The following is a 19681-nucleotide window of genomic DNA, read 5'->3' as shown; positions in this document are numbered from 1 at the left end:
CATATATGATAATGTATTAATAATTCAGCTTTTTTCAGTCTCTGGTATTTTACAATGAATTGGTAGAAGAATTAGAAGGGACATATGCCTGCAGGTATCGGTGCAGAAGATTTTTGAGGGCTCACCATACAATATAAGCAAGATATAATGACATCTGTACCTGGAACTTTTAATGTGAAATTCACAGCAGTAATTTCTGCTCTCTGAGCTCAAATGCCTATGTTAACATCTGAAGCTACTTGGGCTGAGAACTTCTCAGTACCCCTTCATAATACAGGCTAGAATGTACTTGGGGGGGGGGGGGAAGGTTAACACCTTTGGGTGGTGGGAGACAGTCAGTAACCACTGGGGGAGTAAGGTTGGGACAGTCATGCTTTAATCCCTCCAGTGGTCAGTTTGGGCACCTTTTTAGCATTTAGATCAGGGGTGTCAAAGTCCCTCCTCGTGGGCCGCAATCCAGTTGGGTTTTCAGGATTTCCCCAATGAATATGCATGAGATCTATTTGCATGCACTGTTTTCATTGTATGCTAATAGATCTCATGTATATTCATTGGGGAAATCCTGAAAACCCGACTGGATTGCGGCCCTCGAGGAGGGACTTTGACAAGCCTGATTTAGATGCTTTTAAAACAGGTCTAGCTCCAAACATTAAAAAAAACAACCCCAGGACCTTTTGTTAAAGGTTTGATTATGCCTGAGGAGCGTCCAAGTCCTAAGATTTGAATGCACTCGAGACAAAACAACCAGAAAGATGTCTAGAAAGTCTGTTTTGAGAATGCCTAAGACGTCTAGTATCTTTTTTTGACCATGAGCAGTTATGAAATGCTAGCTGAAGTGCCTACATTTTAGAACTTTTTATTGAATTGAGCCCTTTGGGATATGTGCATGTTTCTTACAAAATACCTCTGAGTGTACAGCTTGCACATATGTATGTATGCATAGATAAGTAACAAAAAAAAGACAAACTACTCCACCAAACTGTCATCAAAAGATAATCATCATAAAGTGGAGTGGGTATAAATTTGTTTCAAAATGATCAAAATATCTGTTTTAAATAAATTTCACAAATGCTTGAAAAATACAAACCCCCCCCCCCCTCTTCTATCAAACTGCGATAGCAGTTTTAGCGTGGGGAGCCATGCTGCCCCCGATGCTCAATGAGCGGGAGCAGCGTGGGCATTTCAGCGTGGCTCCCTGCGCTAAAAACTGCTATTGCAGTTTGATAGAAGAAGGCCAAAATGTGATGGCAGAAAAAATTTTCAAACACTTAATAAATAAATTGGGAGGGGGGGTAGAAAGACTTCAGACTTCCTTTTGCAATTCACAATAGAGCAGCTACTGCTGTTCCATTCAATGGATTATCTTGTCAATCATTAGTCTACGTCCCCCTCCATCAAACTTATCAGGTATGCAATGAATCTCAATTTTCAATTTTCTCAGGGCGAAACGGGCCCCGTCGAGATCAGAGATTTATTCAAAAGCTAAGTTCCTGTTTTGATTTATTTTGAAAATTGAGATTCACTGCATACCTGATAAATTTGATGGAGGGGGAGGTGGGCCAATGATTGACAAGATAACCCATTGAATGAAACAGAAGTAGCTGCTCTATTGTGAACTGCAAAGGGAAGTCTGAGGCCTTTCTACTGCCCGATTTATTTATTACGTGTTTGAAAACATTTTCTGTCATCACATTTTGTGGTCTTTGAAGTATTTGTGAAGTTTATTTAAAACAGATATATTGTATACATATATACACATATATGTTGGTATTCTTTAAACATATGTGCAGAATGGCACCTAACTCCAGACACCCCATTATAAAATGAGTAAACAATGGTTATAATGCCTGCTCAGTTTTTCCTACTATTGCCTAGGAAGTATCTCAGCTGAAAGCTGCAGAAGCTCAAAGCCTTACAGGATCTAACAAACAGGATCTGAAAACTGGTCTTACTTCTAAACTTCTAAGCTTTTCTCCTCTTTTTCTGTGTAGAGATCTGGGAAATATGACATCAGTTCTTCTCTAACCTCTTCTGATCAAAGGTACTCTGGTGTGTGCCTTTCCCCTTCATGCTACTGCTGAAATTACTTTGTTAGACTCGCCCCTCATTTCCATTCCAAGCAGTGCCACCCTTGCTTCCTTCTCTTCTCCAGCACTGTCACTACCTATATATGAGTAATAACTTTAGTGTGTCCCTGCAGCATTCCCAAGTGTTAGGAATTCATTCAAGTCCATTACACATCACAATGGTAAAGGAAAATCCTTTTCACCTAGGCCAGAAAGCCATCTTCTGTGGCATGTCACGCTTTTTCTGATTAGTAATAAATAATAAATAAATAAAATCTGGAAGAAGAGAGAAGACGAAGAAACTCCACTGAACTCCAAATCCACAATGATTTAATATATTATGGAGATCCAGCAGATTAAATATAAGAAATGGTCTTAATTTTTCAGTCTTTTACAAAACAATTCTTCTGAGGTGTACCTCACAGTTGCCTTCACTGTACAATTATAAGTAAATTATATTCAACCTGACTATGCTAAGCACTATCACTAATGGCTATTTTACTATTCATTTTTATTGTGTTATGGAGAACAGAAAACATTGCAACATATAAAGATAATAGAGCTATAATCATATACTAATGATTTAATCATAGCCCTTTTTGGATTTTTTAGCTCATCTTCCAAATGCTGTTCAAAGTGGCTTACTGCATTATTACAGTTCAAGTATAAAAACCATTGCAATTGATTTTATGAAGCAAGGCATAGGTTATTTTAACTGTTCTGTGGCAAATGATGCCTTTGCCCAGTACTGTCAATTATTCTAAGGATATCCCAATGATTGAGGCTGTTGCTTTCCTGAATGGCAGCATAGCCTTGCAGGGATTTTATAGAGGCCATGCATGAAATCATGGAGGCTTTTTTTCTGTAGTTTTTTTTTTTTTGAATGACAAAACTGAAGAATAGAAATGATCAAAAGCACTGCCTAATACAGCCCGGCACTTCTCATCAGAGCCTCTAGAGGGCACTGAATCAAAATTTCAGAGAGATACATTTAAAACCAATAGGAGGGAAAAAGTTTTCACTCAGAGAACAGTTAAGATTTGGAATGCATTGCCAGAGGATGTAGTAAGAGCGGTTAACATAGCAGGTTTTAAAAAGGGGTTTGCCAAGTTCCTGGAGGAAAACTTCATAGTTTGCTATTGAGACAGATATGGTGGAAACCACTGCTCACCCTGGATCGGCAGCATGGAATGTTGCTACTATTTGGGTTTGTTGCCAGGTCTACTAGGCTAGATGGACCATTGGTCTGACCCATTACAGAAAGACACAAGCTATGTTTATCTTAATGATACCTAAAGTGATTTAAATAATGTATAAAGATGATGTTTTGATTTACAAATTAATAACATCTAATTGCATTTTTAAAGGTCAGACCTGCATTTATCAAAATAATAGATTTTATTATAAATGTTTAAAGAGATATTACCGATCCTGGAGTTCTTAAAAAGTTTTATTCTCTCTCTCTCCCTCTCTCCCCCCCCCCCCCCCCCCCTTTCTCTCTCTTTTAAGGTCTAAATGTTCCCCCTCATCAGGTACTTTTTCTCTAAATTGTAGAGTTCACAGGTGCCATGGTATTTGAGCTTCCCAATCTCTTCTCCCTACAGAGATCTCTGTTAGCCGAATGCCCCTAAAGCTGTTATCAGGACGAAACATCTGTACTGCAGCAGGAGACAGAGCTACTAAAGTGGAGGTTCACACCCATGGTGCCAAGATAAGTCCAGTCAGCATCAGACACGTTCAGTTCACATTCATAGTCAAGAGTGGAGATCACCACAGGGGAAAGGGGGAGATTGCTCAAATAATGTCACCCCCTGTGGGATTAATTTATCGTACAAAGTGCTGCAATGGAAGGCACACAGCACAGAGTAAAAGAGTTTAACTACTTTTATTATTTCGATGAAATGATGCAATTTTTTTTTTTTTTTAAAGCCAGGCTTCAAAAAGGCAGGAAGAATCTAACTAGTAAATGCTAATTTAACAAAATTAAGACATAATCCCCTCTGGGCAGGCTACTTACTGGCAGTTAATTATCCTCTTTGGGCATCTATTCCCAGGCAGTTAATGGCCAGAGGCGAGACTGAGAGAAGCCAGGAGTGGCATTGACTGACAGCAGCAGACTTTTCCGGAGAGACTTCCTAAATTATAAACCAGGAGGCATTTTTACTGCTTTCTGTTCAGACTTTTAAAGAGCTGAAACCTTCAGTTTTCTGAAAGGTTAAACTGTGGAATGGACATTTCTAGGGAACAGAAACTATTAGCAGAGAAGAACCACTTGGCTCACTCAGTCTGCCCATTTGTACCTGATCTCACAAGTCTTAATCTATTTTCTTTGTACTTCTATCAGGAAAATCCCTAGGGAGGCAACTAATTAAGGGAGCACCTCCATATAAGTGCCCTAAGGCTGCACAGTAGAATCCTATTCTGTAAAGAAGTCTGAATGCCTAGATTCCATTATAGCCTATATCTGAAACCCTATATTGGTGTATCTAACATTTAAGAATCTACAGTTACACTAGCCATAAAGCTGGAGATAAAGGCTTAATGCAACAAGAATGCGTATAACTTACATACACGAGAGCCTTGCTTGTGCTCTGCCCCTTCTCCCCCTTGCAAATATGTGCTATGCTAGTGGGTAGTTGCAGAACTGTGCCTAGGTGCCCTACTATCATTTTATGGATATGTGTACACTTGCTCATTTAAGTGGTAGTGCTCCACCCAATAGGCAAAAAACAAAAGGAATTGACTCCAAAATATCCACAGAGAAGAAAATCCAGAGAAAACCAAAAAAACTCTGGAGTGACAATGTTCCTAAATGGACTTTATTTGAAAGTGTCAAAGTTCCAAAGGTACACTGAAATCATCCGCATAAAATAAATTCATCCACATAAAAATAAGTTATCCACATAAAAGCCTTAAAGGACCTAGTCCGCTAGGGATACAGGACCCAACACGGTCCGCGTTTCGACAAAAAGTCTTCTTCAGGGGTCCCTGGGGGTCTTATAAGGGTGAATACGTGGGAAACAATTATGTGGTGAGCCGGAAGTGAGACACTGCTTGCATTTGCAATAGAAAGGGCTCCACCCAACAACACCAAAAAACAAACGTGGAAACTATGTAATATAAGGATGATACATTTAAAAAAAAAATTTCAAAAATATTTATTAACAGAAAAAAAAAATCCTCTTAAAAACAAGTCAAGATGTATAGTAATAGATTAGGACCCAACATGGTCTGTGTTTTGGCAAATTAAGCCTTCCTCAGGAGTCCATATCTCACTGTCATACTCTATATGGAAAACGTGACCATTGTAATTTTTTCAACGTAGGAGAACACGAATCATAGCGCTTAATCCAAAATCTGCTTGGCACAAATGACCCCATTTTTTTATTGTAATCCCACAGCCTAGTTTCAGCCCTGCTGCTAGAAAGGTGCCACAACCTGAGGATGGACAAGTATGAAGAAAAGGGCCTGGTGGTTTGGACCTTTGAAATTAAAAAAAAAAAAAAAAAAAAGTTCTAGACATTTAAGAGCACAGTGCACATAAAAATGTGGGCACCTAGATTATAGCATTGCCTTTCATGTGTTTGCCCAATTTCTGGTTGTATTCTGCTGGATCCTATTAACTTGACCCTTGGTCTCCTGTGATTCTGCAGTCGGAGAAATAAAATCCGGATGATCCAGCCCAACTAACAGCACTATGATCGTCAGTTGTTCAGTTCTGGCCCAGTCAACAAGATGATGTCAGAGCATAAACTGGGGAAAGAATCAGATTGAGGGAATGAAGGAATAGGAGTAAGACAGGGAAGAAAATCAGTCCAGGCAGTGGGGGAAAAAAATGGTAAGGGTCATCCCAGAGCTGAGAGAGAGGATTGGTAAGTGAAAGGGAAAAGAGAACCAGAATAGCAAGGAATGAGAAACAGTAAAGTTGGATGAGGGAAAAGTGAGAGACAAACACTATGGAAGAAAGAGTTAGAGAAGATAGTGAGGGGAAGGAAAAGAGAGAGGGAGGATAGGGAAAGGCAAAGGAAGAGAAAAATGGGGAAAAGAAAGAATAGCAAGAACAGAAAGTGAAGGAAGCGATTTAAGAACTTGAGGACAGAGAACGGGAAATAGAAGGGGTGGAGTGAGAGGTTGAGATTGCATAATAGGAAAGATAGAGTAGAAAAGGGAAGCAGGGGACTGAAACTAGAAGGAGGAAAAACCTCAGAAGGGATCAAATAGGATAAAGGGGAAAGAGGAGAAAAAATAGTGGAAGGGTAGAGACAAGAGAGAGTGCACTTTTAGGTGCAGAGAAAAACAGTAAATAGAATATGTAGAGGAGAAAAAGCAATGACAAAAATGGAGTAAAACCTAAATGGAAAAGGAGTTAAAGAAAAGCAAAGTAAAATAAATGATAAAGAAGCAGATAAAAAAGTTGGAAAATTTCTGTAGAATAATATTCGGCAACAGCAGAAGCTAAAAGGGAAGAGACCATCTCCATGTCATTCTTTAAGGAGAGAGGGAAGAATCAGAGTATGAACGGGCTCAGCCACTGACCCTCAAGCCTTGCATTGAAGAATGCTGGTGTAGAAGGAATGCCCTACTTTTGGCCCTGAGACAAGAAACTAACCTCAACAATTTTCAATCTAGCCTTGGTTCAAGCAATTATTTTGGCACATCTGGATTATGCAAATTCCCTGTATATCGAATTAACCAAATTGAATCTGAAGAGGCTACAACTAATTCAGAACACTGTGGCCAAATTAATTTTTGGAAGACATAAATATGATCATGCCTCTCCATTGTTGAGGTTACTTCATTGGCTTCCTATTTACTGGTGAATTCAATTTAAATGTGCCAATGTAATTTTTAAAATTTTACATGGAATTTTTTCGCCTTTATTACCTCTATCATTTAACTCTCTCAGGTTTCATACTACCAGGAATACACATAAATTTAAATTGCTTTTCCCTTCTGTTAAAGGGATTAAAACCCCTAGGTAAATTCTCACATTCCTTAGCCTATTCCTTGGTAAAAGTTTGAAATGATCTTCCCTCGATTATCAGAACGTCATTATCTCTATCACTTTTTAGGAAAAATCTGAAAACGTATCTCTTTCAGAGATTCTTAACTGAGGACTAAACTAATTTATTGAAAAATTTTTCTATTACCTTCATTATTGTTTTATATTATATTCTTTTAAACTTTGTTAACCGACTCGAGTCCTTGCAGGAATGATCCGGTATATAAAATGGAAATTAGATTACATAAGGGGCAGAAATCTAAAACACAGGCTAAGTCGCCAGCCAAATTTTTTATTAAGATCCTTCCTCACCCTCAGACACCTTTGGTAAGGACAGGCACTTGTGTGGAGCGCCCTGATCCAACCTAGCTTTTACACTGGGACTGGGTCCTTCTGCCTACAAATGGATACTGAGGCAGCATGGTGAGGAGCTTGGAGCACCGCTGGGAGTGGGGCACCACGTTCAGGCGCTTGGAGTGCCACTGGGACTGGGGCTGCACAGTCAGGCGCTTAGATGCAGTAGTCACCGCGGGCCACATAAAACGGCCAGGCAGGCCAGATTCGGCCCCCGGGCCTTGTGTTTGACATATATGCATTAAAGACTCCCTTTATCCCTTTTGTTTTTTCCATTCCCTTTTCTTTTTAATTTCATGCAATGTATCCTGCCCACTTCCCTTATGTAGCATGTTTTGTCTGTAATGTTCCTTGTAGTCTGTTTTTCCCCGTTTTTAGATTACTTTTTTAAAAAATATAATCTTTGTATAATTGTAAACTGCTTTGGATTCAAAAGCAGTAAATCAAGACTAAATAAAGTTGAAACTTGGTTTAAAGCTACAGCCTCAGCACCCTGAGGTTGTGGGTTCAAACCCGCAATGTTCCTTGAGACCCTGGGTAAGTCACCTAATCCCCCCATTACCCCAGGTACATTAGATAGATTGTGGGCTTGCCAGGACAGAGAGGGAAAAATGCTTGAGTACCTGAATAAATTCATGAAAATCAGGGATCTCAAATTCCCTCCTTGAGGGCCGCAATCCAGTCGGGTTTTCAGGATTTCCCCAATGAATATGCACTGAAAGCAGTGCATGCACATAGATCTCATGCATATTCATTGGGGAAATCCTGAAAACCCGACTGGATTGCGGCCCTCAAGGAGGGACTTTGAGACCCCTGATGTAAACCGTTCTGAGCTTCCCTGGGAGAAGTATAGAAAATTAAATAAAAAAATAATATAAACATTAGAAAGATATATATATATATAGATATATATATATATTTAGCACTGCTGTACATAAAGATTGTAAAAATAAAATTTACTCTACCAAACATGAAGAAACTGGCCCTAAAATAAGCTGCAGACATTTAGGCCCACTTGAAAGCAGATGGAAGTATTCATATACTCATGTACCACATATTTAATAAACACATGTTCACATGTTTAATAATCTCCTGCTTCATCCCACCCCAACGTTACCTCAGTTATATAAAAGATGCGTGCTTTTGTCCCTGTGTATTATTTTGCAACCGTTATCTGAGAGATTTCAGGTGTTCCGCAGCACACTGGGGAGGAGGAGGAGAGGTGCCAGCACTGGCTGACTGCCTATAGGACATGCCTCTCATGGCGAGAGGCACATCCTGTGGACAATCAGCCAGTGTCAGCACTTCTCCTTCTCTCTGGCCCTCTTCCTGGCTGGCACCCTCTTCTGGTGTCTCAGGGCCCGTCTGGAGTGCCTTCACACATGTGTGACATCATTATGGCAATGTCCGCGCACTTACAGATGCCTTGAGCCGCGGCCACTATGTTTAGTGTGCCACGGTTCAAGATGTTTTGCGGGACACTGGCGTAGAGTGAAGTCATTAAAGTGACTTTGGGGCCAGGTTTCACTTTTGATGCTAAAAGTAACCTTTTTTGTACAAATTAGTAGTACAACAATGTTACAAAATATTCATTTTTTGGAGCTTTTCAGTTTTTATAATTTCAGATAAAGGATCTTGTGCCTGTACTTGTGATCAGGATTGGCTACTATCATAAACAAGATACTGTGCTAAATGGACCATTGGCCTGACCCAGTATGGCTATTCTTATGTGGTTTTTGGAATCCAATGATTCCAGAACCTGAGGCAGCATAGTTTTACTAAAGGTAGGTCTTGTCAGATGAATCTATTAATTTCTTTGACTGCCTGACCAGAGAGTTGGGTCAAAGGAGAATACTAGACTAGGAGGGGCATTTTCAAAAACACATCTAAATGTCCCTCACCCCCTCCCCTAAAAAAAAAAAAAATTCTGATCTTAGTGTCCATCTCAGAGTCATAATCAAACAGGAAAAATGTAGTTCCTGATTGTTGCACTTTTCTAGCCCTCACTGTGTCTGGCAAAATAGAACCAATGTTTCAGCCATCATGCTGTGGCTTTCTTCAGGGTACACTGTGGGGTTTGCAGTTTGTCTTTATATGTAGTGGGACCTCAAACCTGCTTGATTGGGGCTTGAAGTAAATGAGGCAGGAAAGTCCAATAGTCACCAATTTGAATTTTGGTGGGAAAGTCCGTTGGTCACAAATTTAAATGGACTATCCCACCAAAATTCAAAATGGTGACCGATGGATTTTCCCGGTTAATTGTTGTGTGCTCTAACCACTAGACTACGCCTCCACTCGATTGAAAGGAAGCTCTATTTCTATTTCATATATGTTTTTATTTGTAAAGCCGCCTAGGAATAGGCAGTTGAGAAATTTTTTAACTAAATAAGAGAGGTGTAATCTGAGGAAATGCTTCTTTACTGAAAGGTGATGGATGCATGGATCGGCTTTCTAGTGAAGACTGTGGAGATATGAACTGTATCTGAATTCAAGAAAGCATAGAATGAGCACAGAGCATCACTCAGTGAGAGGAAAGGATAATACATAAGAACATAAGAAGTGCCTCTGTTGGGTCAGACCAGAGGTCCATTGCGCCCAGCAGTCCACTCACGCAGTGGCCCATCAGGTCTAGGAACTGTGTAGTAGTCCTCTATCTGTACCCCTCTATCCCTTTTTTTATATATATATATATTTTTTTTTTTTAATCCTACCTTATCTGTATCCTTCTAACTGTACCCTTCTTCAGGTTAGTAGTTATGGCTAGGGAGACTGGATAGGCCATATGGTCTTTATTTGCTGTCGTTTTCTCTGTTTATATGTTTCTACTCAGATTTCTCCTTCTTCTAGAAGAGAGCATTAACGTTTCATCTTTAAGTCCTATCATCTCATCTCCCAGACCAAGGATCATCTCAGGAATAAAACAGATATAATGCACATGCTCACTAAAAATAAATTGCCTTCAATCTGAACTTTTTATGAGATCTTGTCAAAAAAGAGAAGCCGTCTGGACAAGCTGCAGGTAGGACAAGCTGTAGGATAGAAGTTCTATAGCATGGCTGAAGACTGCCATCTATTGCCCTGAACATCGCTGCTGGTCTTAGCAAAAGCTAATCTACAGTCATATGGAAAGAGTCCTGATATATGATATCCTAAAAATGCAGTCACAAAATACAGTATCTTTCATTCACAAGTTTTAGCTTTATATTTATTCGTGTTAATCTGTTTATTTCAAAACACCATGGCTTAGAAAAAATGATGCAGTTCTTGGTGTATACATGTGTCTGCATTTTTGCACGTTTCTATGCCTGCATACACCCAAACACAGAGAGGAATGAACGTGAGAGTTATACACTTTAATTCCGCCAAACTATGGGGATGACGCTGGAGGACCTTTCCAGACTAGCACGAAACTGATTTCTTTTTAGATCCGCAATTCATCAAGTCGCTAGGACTCAAACACAAGTCGATGGCATCTAACAACGACAATTCTGCATAAAGTTAGGCACTGATATTTGCACCGATTAGTGTGGCACTAGCATGATTCTATAAAACTTAGGCACACATTATAGAATCACGCTTAGCTCTGCCTGAGTGTGCATAAGCGGTGCTAAGCATTCATACATTTAGGTGCACCATATTTATGCCAGGCTTTTCTTCACCTAAGGTTAGGTGCCGATAACAGAGCCCAACAGCACCTAATTCACAAAGAGGTGCCTAATTTGAAAGCATGCCCATGATCTGCCCCCTTACCATGCCCATTTTTAGTATAGGTGCTTTGAGCTACATGCCTACTTTTTATAGACTCAAGTATTTCAAGTTAGGCACCTAAATTTCAATTACGTCCAATGAAAGCCAAGTATGAGTAATTAAGTGAAATATTTGCACTGATTTAAGACTAATGCTCAATTAAGTTTGGCACCGACAGTGGCACCTAACTTTAGGTGGACTTTATAAAATCAGGACCTAAGGAGCCATTTTACTAAGCTAGGGTATAATGTGGCCTTTTATGCATGTCATTCCTGTGCACTAAGTCCATTTATACCACATAGCAATGGCGTAGTAATGGAGGGGGGGCATTTTGCCCCAGGTGCCATCTTGGTAGGGGCAACAGCACCTCTCCACCCCCCACGCCACACTCACACTCTCTCTTCCCACCCACCCCCCACCCCATGTACCTCTTTAAAAATCTTCACCAGCACAAGCAACTATTATAGCCTGCTGCTCGCGCTGGCCTGGTTCCATCTGAAATTATTTTGGGGTTGCGGGGGCCCAGAAGTGACGTCAGAGGGAATGCCAGCATGAGCAGCAAGCCGGAAAAGCTGCTCGCACAGGCAAAGATTTAGAGGTATGGGGGTGGAAGGGATGAATATGGCAGGCGGGCGGGTGGGCATGGAAAGAGTGAGGGGAAGCGGAGTAAGGTGTGTGGGGTATGGCTACTCTTATGTGATTTCTGGAATCCAATGATTCCAGAACCAGAAGCAGCATAGTTTTACTAAAGGTAGGTCTTATCAGATGAATCTATTAATTTATTTGACTGCCTGACCAGAGAGTTGGGTCAAAGGAAAATACTAGACTAGGAGGGGCATTTTCAAAAACACATCTAAATGTCCCTCACCCCCTCCCCTAAAAAAAAATAAAAATTTTGATCTTAGTGTCCATCTTAGAGTCATAATCAAACAGGAAAAATGTAATTCCTGCTTGTTGCACTTTTCTAGCCCTCACTGTGTCTGGCACAATAGAACCAATGTTTCAGCCATCATACTATGGCTTTCTTCAGGGTACACTGTGGGGTTTGCAGTTTGTCTTTATATGTAGTGGGACCTCAAACCTGTTTGATTGGGGCTTGAAGTAAATGAGGCAGGAAAGTCCAATGGTCACCAATTTGAATTTTGGTGGGAAAGTCCGTTGGTCACAAATTTAAATGGACTTTCCCACCAAAATTCAAAATGGTGACCGATGGATTTTCCTGGTTAATTGTTGTGTGCTCTAACCACTAGGCTACGCCTCCACTCAATTGAAAGGAAGCTCTGTTTCTATTTCATATATGTTTTTATTTGTAAAGCCGCCTAGGAATAGGCAGCTGAGAAATCTTTTAAATAAATAAGAGAGGTGTAATCTAAGGTGGGGTTGGGGGTACCATCACCCTGGGCGCCTCTTACTCTCATTATACCACGGGTTGATTTTTCCATTTCAGTATTAATGGCCATGTGCTAATGTTCCCATTAGTGCATCACTGCCGTCAGATACCTATACCCACTATAATCTCCCCAACCCTGAAATGTCCTGTCTAAATTAGATTGTAAGCTCTTCTGAGCAGGGACTGTCTATTGTGTGTTAGAATGTACACTGCTGCGTAAGCCTTTCAGCGCTATGAAATAATAAATAGTAGTAGTAGTGGTAACTATACCTGTTTTGTAGTATCGATCGGCAACACGTCCCCCCCCTATAGGCAACGTGACCCCCCCTCCGATCAGCAACATGGCTCCCCCCCCCCCCCATCGACAGAAAGTAAGACAAGCAAGCAATGCAGGTAAGAAAGGCAACGGGAACTGTAATTTTGCAAGCGGTGGTGCTTACCCAAAGGTTCCCTCTGACGCAGCTTCCTGTTTCCGCCTGGGCGCATGGTGAGGTGGGGCGGGGCAGGGGGCCCAGTGTACTTGTGTGCCTAGGGGCCCTTGATGAATTAATCCTGCCCTGGTGAATAGTGTTTGTGGATGGCTAGGAATGGGAGCAAAGATCACAAATCGTATCTGTACCAGAACTGAAACCACTATGTGAAGTACCAAGCTACCAGCATTATTTTCCCAGATGATTTTAAATCTAGAAAAATAAAGTCACATTTTATTTTCCATGTTAGATTTAGCATATCTGACGGATTGAAAACACTCAAGCCATTCAAGGATGGATTTTCAAAAATTTAGTTGGAATCTACATATATGACATAGAGCTGTGCATGGAGAACGGCTGAATGATTTTTAGTTGCTATAACTATGTGCATGTTTTCATAAAATACACAAATGTGGCTGCATAAAAAAAGTGTTTTCACCATCAGACATTGCATTTTTCAAAGAAGGCACAACATCAATGTTCCTAATTTTACACACTGCGAAGGAGTCTATAACACGCTACCACTCCCCCTGCTGGATGTTACATTACATTACATTACATTAGGGATTTCTATTCCGCCATTACCTTGCGGTTCAAGGCGGATTACAAAAGGTTAATTTAAAAAACACAGAGTTACAATGATAAGCAAGAGAGGTAAGTTGTAGATCTTATAAACATTTAGCGGGTTGTTGAGGGTGAGGTGGTTTGTAAAAGAGTTAATAGGTGGTCATAGTGGATGTTCTTTTGTTATTATTAGTGCAGTAATGGGTAGATCAAGTGTCAGTTTTAGAGTTACTAAACGGTCGTGATGTTATTGCTGCTTCAGGAATTTCTTGAAAAGTGTGGTTTTTATTTCTTTTCTGAACGTCCTATAGTCTGGGGTGGTCATCAAGAGGTTGGAGATCTGGTTGTCCAGCCTTGCGGCTTGGGTTGCTAGGAGGCCGTCGTGTAGTTTTGTTCTTTTTACTTCCTTGATTGGGGGGGGTATGAATGGGGAGTGCGTTTTTCTGTGTCTTGTAGTGGGTGCTTGGATGAGGCGATTGTTCAAGTATGATGGGCTGTCTCCGTGTAGGGTTTTAAATAATATGCAGTAGAATTTGAATTGGATTCTTTCTTGGATTGGAAGCCAATGTGAGTTGATGAAGGCTTCAGTGATGTGGTCATGTTTTTTCAATGAGTAGATGAGTCTCAAAGCTGTATTTTGGATTGTTTGGAGTTGTCTGATCGTAGTTGCAGGGCAAGGAAGGAAGAGGATGTTGCAGTAGTCCAATATACCTAGTATTAGGGATTGTACTATAAGTTGGAATTGTGTTCTTTCAAAGAATTTTCGGACTTGTCTCAGATTTCTCATGATTGCGAATGATTTCTGAATTGTTTTATTTATTTGCGGTTGCATAGTGCAGCATCTGTCTATGGTCATGCCAAGTAGTTTTATGGTGGTTTGGATGGGATATTTGATTGCGTTTATGTCTAAGTTGGTTGTGGTTTGGATCTTGTCATTTTCGAGAAGGATGAATTTTGTTTTGTCTTGGTTGAGTTTAAGTTTGTGATTTTTCATCCAGGTTGTGACTGTTTCAAGTGTTTGGTGAAGTTTGTCTGTCATGGTAGGTTTAGGATGATCGTATGGGATGAGGATGGTGATGTCATCAGCATAACTATAGGTGGTTATGCCCAGATTGTCCAGATGCGTTCCTAGAGAAGCAGTGTAGAGATTGAAGAGGGTGGGGGATAGTGGAGATCCTTGTGGTACGCCGCAGGGGTTTGACCAGGATTCTGACTTTTCTTTGTTTGTTCTAAACTAAACTAAACTAATTGTATACCGCACCATCTCCACAAGCGTAGAGCCTTAACATAGGTTGTTCCTCCTTAAAGGGAAGTGACATGGGCAGGAGGAGTCAAGGAAGCAGCTACCAGAAATTATATAAAGCAGGGCCAGTTAGGTTAAGGAGACCAAGGAGATTAGGAGGAAGAAGTGGCCCCAGCATACTCCTTGGCTACAGCTTCCAAATGCTCTGCGTGGCTGAGGTAAGCCAACTTTTTGTACTAACTGCACGTGACCCTGTTCTAAGGTCTGGCTAGGACCAAACCTTGCTATCTTTTTAAGGAAGACATTTTGTGGTCTGTATTTGGGACATGGTGGTACCAGCTCCAGGCCAGCTCAGGACTTTTGTTAGTTAAACCAAGAGACTGTTTTCCTGTGTGACTGATCCTGTGAAGCTCCCTCTGAGGATTCAGAGAGTTTTGTTTGAGTCAAAAAAGAACTTTTCTGACTATTGCTGGTCATGTCTAGCTGTGTGTTCACAGGTCCAAAACCCAAACCCTGCTCACGCTGTTATATACCCACATTTTCCATATACCAACTATTGGACCAATATTCATAGTTATGCTCTCTGGCAAGCAGTGAGTATGTAAGTCCACTATCCATAAATTTATGGTCCCAGTTGAAGTCATTCTAAAACTGGCATCTCCATTTAGGCACATAAGAACATAAATGTTGTCATACTTGGAAAGACCAAAAATTAATCAAGCCTCTTATCCTTTTTCCAACAGAGGCCAATCCAGGTCAAAAGTACTTGACAAGATCACAAAAGAGAAAAATGGATTTTATGTTGCTTATTCTAAAAAATAAGCAGTGGATTTTCCCAAGTCCATCTTAATAATGGCTTAAGGACTTTTCTTTTGAGAAATTATCCAAACCTTTTTAAAACCCTGCTAAGCTAACTGCACACTTAGCACCAATTCTATAATGACATATGCATGGTAAGATGTATCAGCTCACCTACATTTAGAAGCTATAACCTTTTTGCATTTATATAATCCCTAGAAAACTGCTCCAACAGATACCATATTTTTCATTCTATTAGATGCACCCGGCCATAAGACGCACCTCCCTGTAGAGGAGGTAAAATCAAGGAAAAAAAATTTGGTTCAGAATATTTTTTTTCTTGGTTTTTCATCCTGTACACATAGGTGCGTCTGGTGCGTCTGGTGCTGGGAAGCCCGAAGCAGCCCGCAGCCTGAAGCCTTTTATGTCACTGGTGACGAATTGCAGGGAAAGTCCCACAAAGTGAGTGTCCTTCAAAAAAAGACTTATAACCCAAGAGATCGAGCAACCGATCTCCCTTCAATAGCAGACAGTTCCTCTGACTAACTTTAAAGCTACAGGGGTCGAAAGACAGGACAGCCAAGATTATTCATACTTAGAAAAAAAACCTATATACTTTTGATGAGAACTGACCTCAGCCAATCACGGAGCGGCACAGGACCAGACAGGAAACGCGAAGGTCGTGCTCCTGCGTTGTACGCTGCTCTGCAATGAAAGGCAGCCATCTAGCAGGAGACCGCGCTGGACCACCGCCAGTTACAAAAAATACCGGGGGGGGGGAAGGTGTATTCGCTCCATAAGACGCACCCACTTTTCCACCCCCTTTTGGGGGGTAGAAAAAGTGCATCTTATGGAGCGAAAAATACAGTACTTTCACAGAAAACAGAAGGTGTTGAAATACTAGACAGACTGAAACCTACCTCTCTTCTACCATTTGGCATTCTCAGTGCTGCAGCAGGTCAGTTATCTATATATTCCATCTTAGCTTTCTGCAGCAGAAATGCACGACCTTGCATTTCTCAGCATCAAATCCTAGCTGCAAAATTTCAGACCATTCCTCAAGTTTTGCTTGGTACTTCCTCATGTTTTCCACACCAAAAGCGGCGTCTACTCTATTGCAGATTTTGGTATCATCCGTAAAGAGGCAAATCTTACCAGTCAGCCCTTCAGCGTTATTGCTTATACAAATGTTAAAAAGAACAGGCCCAAGACCTTGAGACACACCACTGGTAACTGATATGTGGGATATAAAATAAACATCCCCTTCCTCAGAGCGATCTCCATTGACCATCTGTCACTTTCCACTTAACCAGTTCCTGACCCAGTTTGTCACTTTGGGACCCAAACCCAAGATACTCAGATTTTTTTATTAGACACCTGTGGAACATTGTCAAAGGCTTTGCTAAAAATCTAAATACACCACATCTAGCGTTCTTCCTCTATCCAATTCTCTAATTACCCAGTCAAAGAAATTGATCAGATTTGTCTGACAAGACCTGCCTCTGGTAAATCCATGATGCATTGGGTCCTGCAATCCATTGGATTCCAGAAACTACGCTATTCTCTGTTTTAAAAATGTTTCCATTAATTTAGTTACTACAGAAATCAGACTTACTGGCCTGTAATTCCCTACTTCTTCTTCACTTCAACTTTTGTGTAGAAGGTCCAAATCTGTTCATCTCCATTCCTCCAGTACCATTCCAAATTCTGGAGAAGCATTGAAAATGTCAGCCAGTGAAGCCGCCAGAACTTCCCTAAGTTCCTTCACCATCCAGCCCCATTCACCTTTAGTTTAATAAGCTCCTCATGAACACAATCCTCTGAAAGTCAATCAGGGTCTGCAACACCTCCAGCCCTATTTGCTTTTGTCTTCTGTGGTCCTGCTTCCAGTGCTTCAGCTGTGAACATAGAACAGAAATATTTGTTAATCAATACAGCCTTATCTTCATCAGCTTCTACATATTCTTCCCCTTCACATTTGAGTCTCACAGTGCTACTTTTGTATTTCCTGCTATCACTAATGTAATCTTAAAAAAAGGTCTTGTTTCCCTGTTTTACTGTGGCTGCTATTTTTTCTTTGCTTTCATGACTACTCGACCAGCCTTTCAACTTTTCCAGATACAGTGCTCCCCCGCAAATTCACAGTCGGTGATTCGCGGTCCTGGTCATTCGCAATATTTTCCGACCGCAAATGACCGTGCAGCTGGAGAGGCAGGAGAGGGCAGCCGGAGCGCTAGCGAGTGAAGGAAATCACTCGCTGTATGCGCAGACCGCCTCTTCCTGCACTAAAGTCGGGCCTCACCAATCAGGAGCTGCATGTCAAAGCTCCTGTAGTGCAGGAAGAGGCGGTCGGAGCATACCGTGAGTGATTTCCTTCACTCGCCGGCACTCCGGCTTCCCTCTCCTGCTTCTCCAGGTGCCCTCTCCCATCTCTCTCACTAAAAAACGTATTTGCGTTTTTTCAGCATTTGCAGGGGTTCCTGGAACGGAACCCCCGCGAATATCGGGGGAGTACTGTATTGCCCCACCTGCCTGCAACTGAGGTAAAACAAAAGGTGAAATTCTATTGGATGAAGTAGTTACACAGAGAATCTATCCAGGCATCCATACATGGCAAGTTGCTATTTGTACAGTAGTTATAGATTTTATTTAACTGGCAGAGTAGCACAGGCTACATGACTAGTATTTGGGGGGGTCCAGGTTCAGATTCCTCCCATGCGTTGATCCTGGGGAGGGAGAAAAGGTGACTGATGGTCAAAGAATGGTGCTAGGAATGTGACACAGAGGGGAGCCTCCTCCAGTTATTGGTCAGGTAAGGGTGAAATATAACTAAGCAGGCAAACCATCAGAGGATGAAAGGGGGATTTTGAGAAAGAAATAGAGACTAAGACAAAACAATACTCCTTGGAACTGGAGATGTCTTACAAGGGCTCTAGGGAAATGATCATTTGTGCCTATTGTGCAGTGAGTGTAACACGGATTACTGCCCTACAGAGTATAGAGATAATATCTGAATTCTGACACTGACAGATGGGCAGGTAGAAATCATTTGGCCTTTACAGACTCCCTACAGACAGACTTATAAATACAGAAGATAAAAACAGATATTTTACTCATAGGTGGTAAAATGCGATCAAGAGGACTTTTTTAAATTTACGTCCAAGACTTTCCACCCTCCAGCCCCACCCCATAAAAACACACCACCATCGCTGTCACTACCACCACCCATTAATAGAAAATCTATTAGATTCAGGAAATAAAATAAAAACTGGCAGCAAGTTAGAACCACAAGAACCATCCTGCCTGTCCACATTCTCCTTCCTTACAGTCACACTATCAGAATCATATAATCTAATAATAATAATAACAACTTTATTTTTATATACTGCAATACCACAAATAGTTCAGAGCAGTTTACAGAGGAAAAGACTGTATACAGACAGCGATAATACAAAAAATTTTCAAACATCCTTACAGTAACAGCATCAGAACCATACAGTCTATCCATCTTCCAGCCCCAGAGCTTTCTTGTGTCCACTTTGCGGCCCTGTACATGGAAAAGGTTAGAGATCACTGCTTTATAGAATAAGGTCCAGAGAAGCATCTTTGTGGTGCCTTAAAATAAGCAGCCCTTTATCAAATTGTCCTCTAAAGCAATAAGTTCCTTTTGTTCCTCTTGTAAATATAGCTAGGCAGCTGTAGCACTGTCCACTGTAGCACTGTTATTTTAATATCATTTAAATCTTCTTCAATGGCAACAAAAATAAGGTCTGACATTCAATTACAAAAAGTAGCAGACTCCAAAAACTTATTAAACTGAGCAGAAATATCCATTTTCCCCTGTTACCCTAATAATAAATACAATTCTATGCTATACTGATAATAAAATTATACCTTACCATAATCTGTGTGAATTTAATTATTTTGGGGGTAATATTTAGCAGCTTGCAAGCTGATTCCAGCCACAGACTGAGCTAACCCTGAATATTCAATGCTTGGACATGCTTGGCTCCTGGCATTGAATATCTGAGTATGTCTACTGACCGG

The 19681-nt window shown here is 40.9% G+C and overlaps 1 long non-coding RNA gene across 1 annotated transcript; it reads right to left on the bottom strand.

Annotated features, from left to right (window-relative positions):
* Nucleotides 1-17291: 17291 nt before the first annotated feature.
* Nucleotides 17292-19598, bottom strand: LOC117359350. The gene is made up of 3 exons (XR_004539213.1): nucleotides 19534-19598; nucleotides 19110-19181; nucleotides 17292-17532 (listed from the first exon to the last, which is right to left on the bottom strand). It is a non-coding gene; the product is annotated as an uncharacterized LOC117359350 (long non-coding RNA).
* Nucleotides 19599-19681: the final 83 nt, after the last annotated feature.

Source organism: Geotrypetes seraphini, chromosome 4, assembly GCF_902459505.1.
Source record: "Geotrypetes seraphini chromosome 4, aGeoSer1.1, whole genome shotgun sequence".
In the NCBI taxonomy this organism is placed as follows: domain Eukaryota; kingdom Metazoa; phylum Chordata; class Amphibia; order Gymnophiona; family Dermophiidae; genus Geotrypetes; species Geotrypetes seraphini.
The sequence above is the reverse complement of the archived record's forward strand: the minus strand, read 5'-3'. Positions and strand labels throughout refer to the sequence as shown.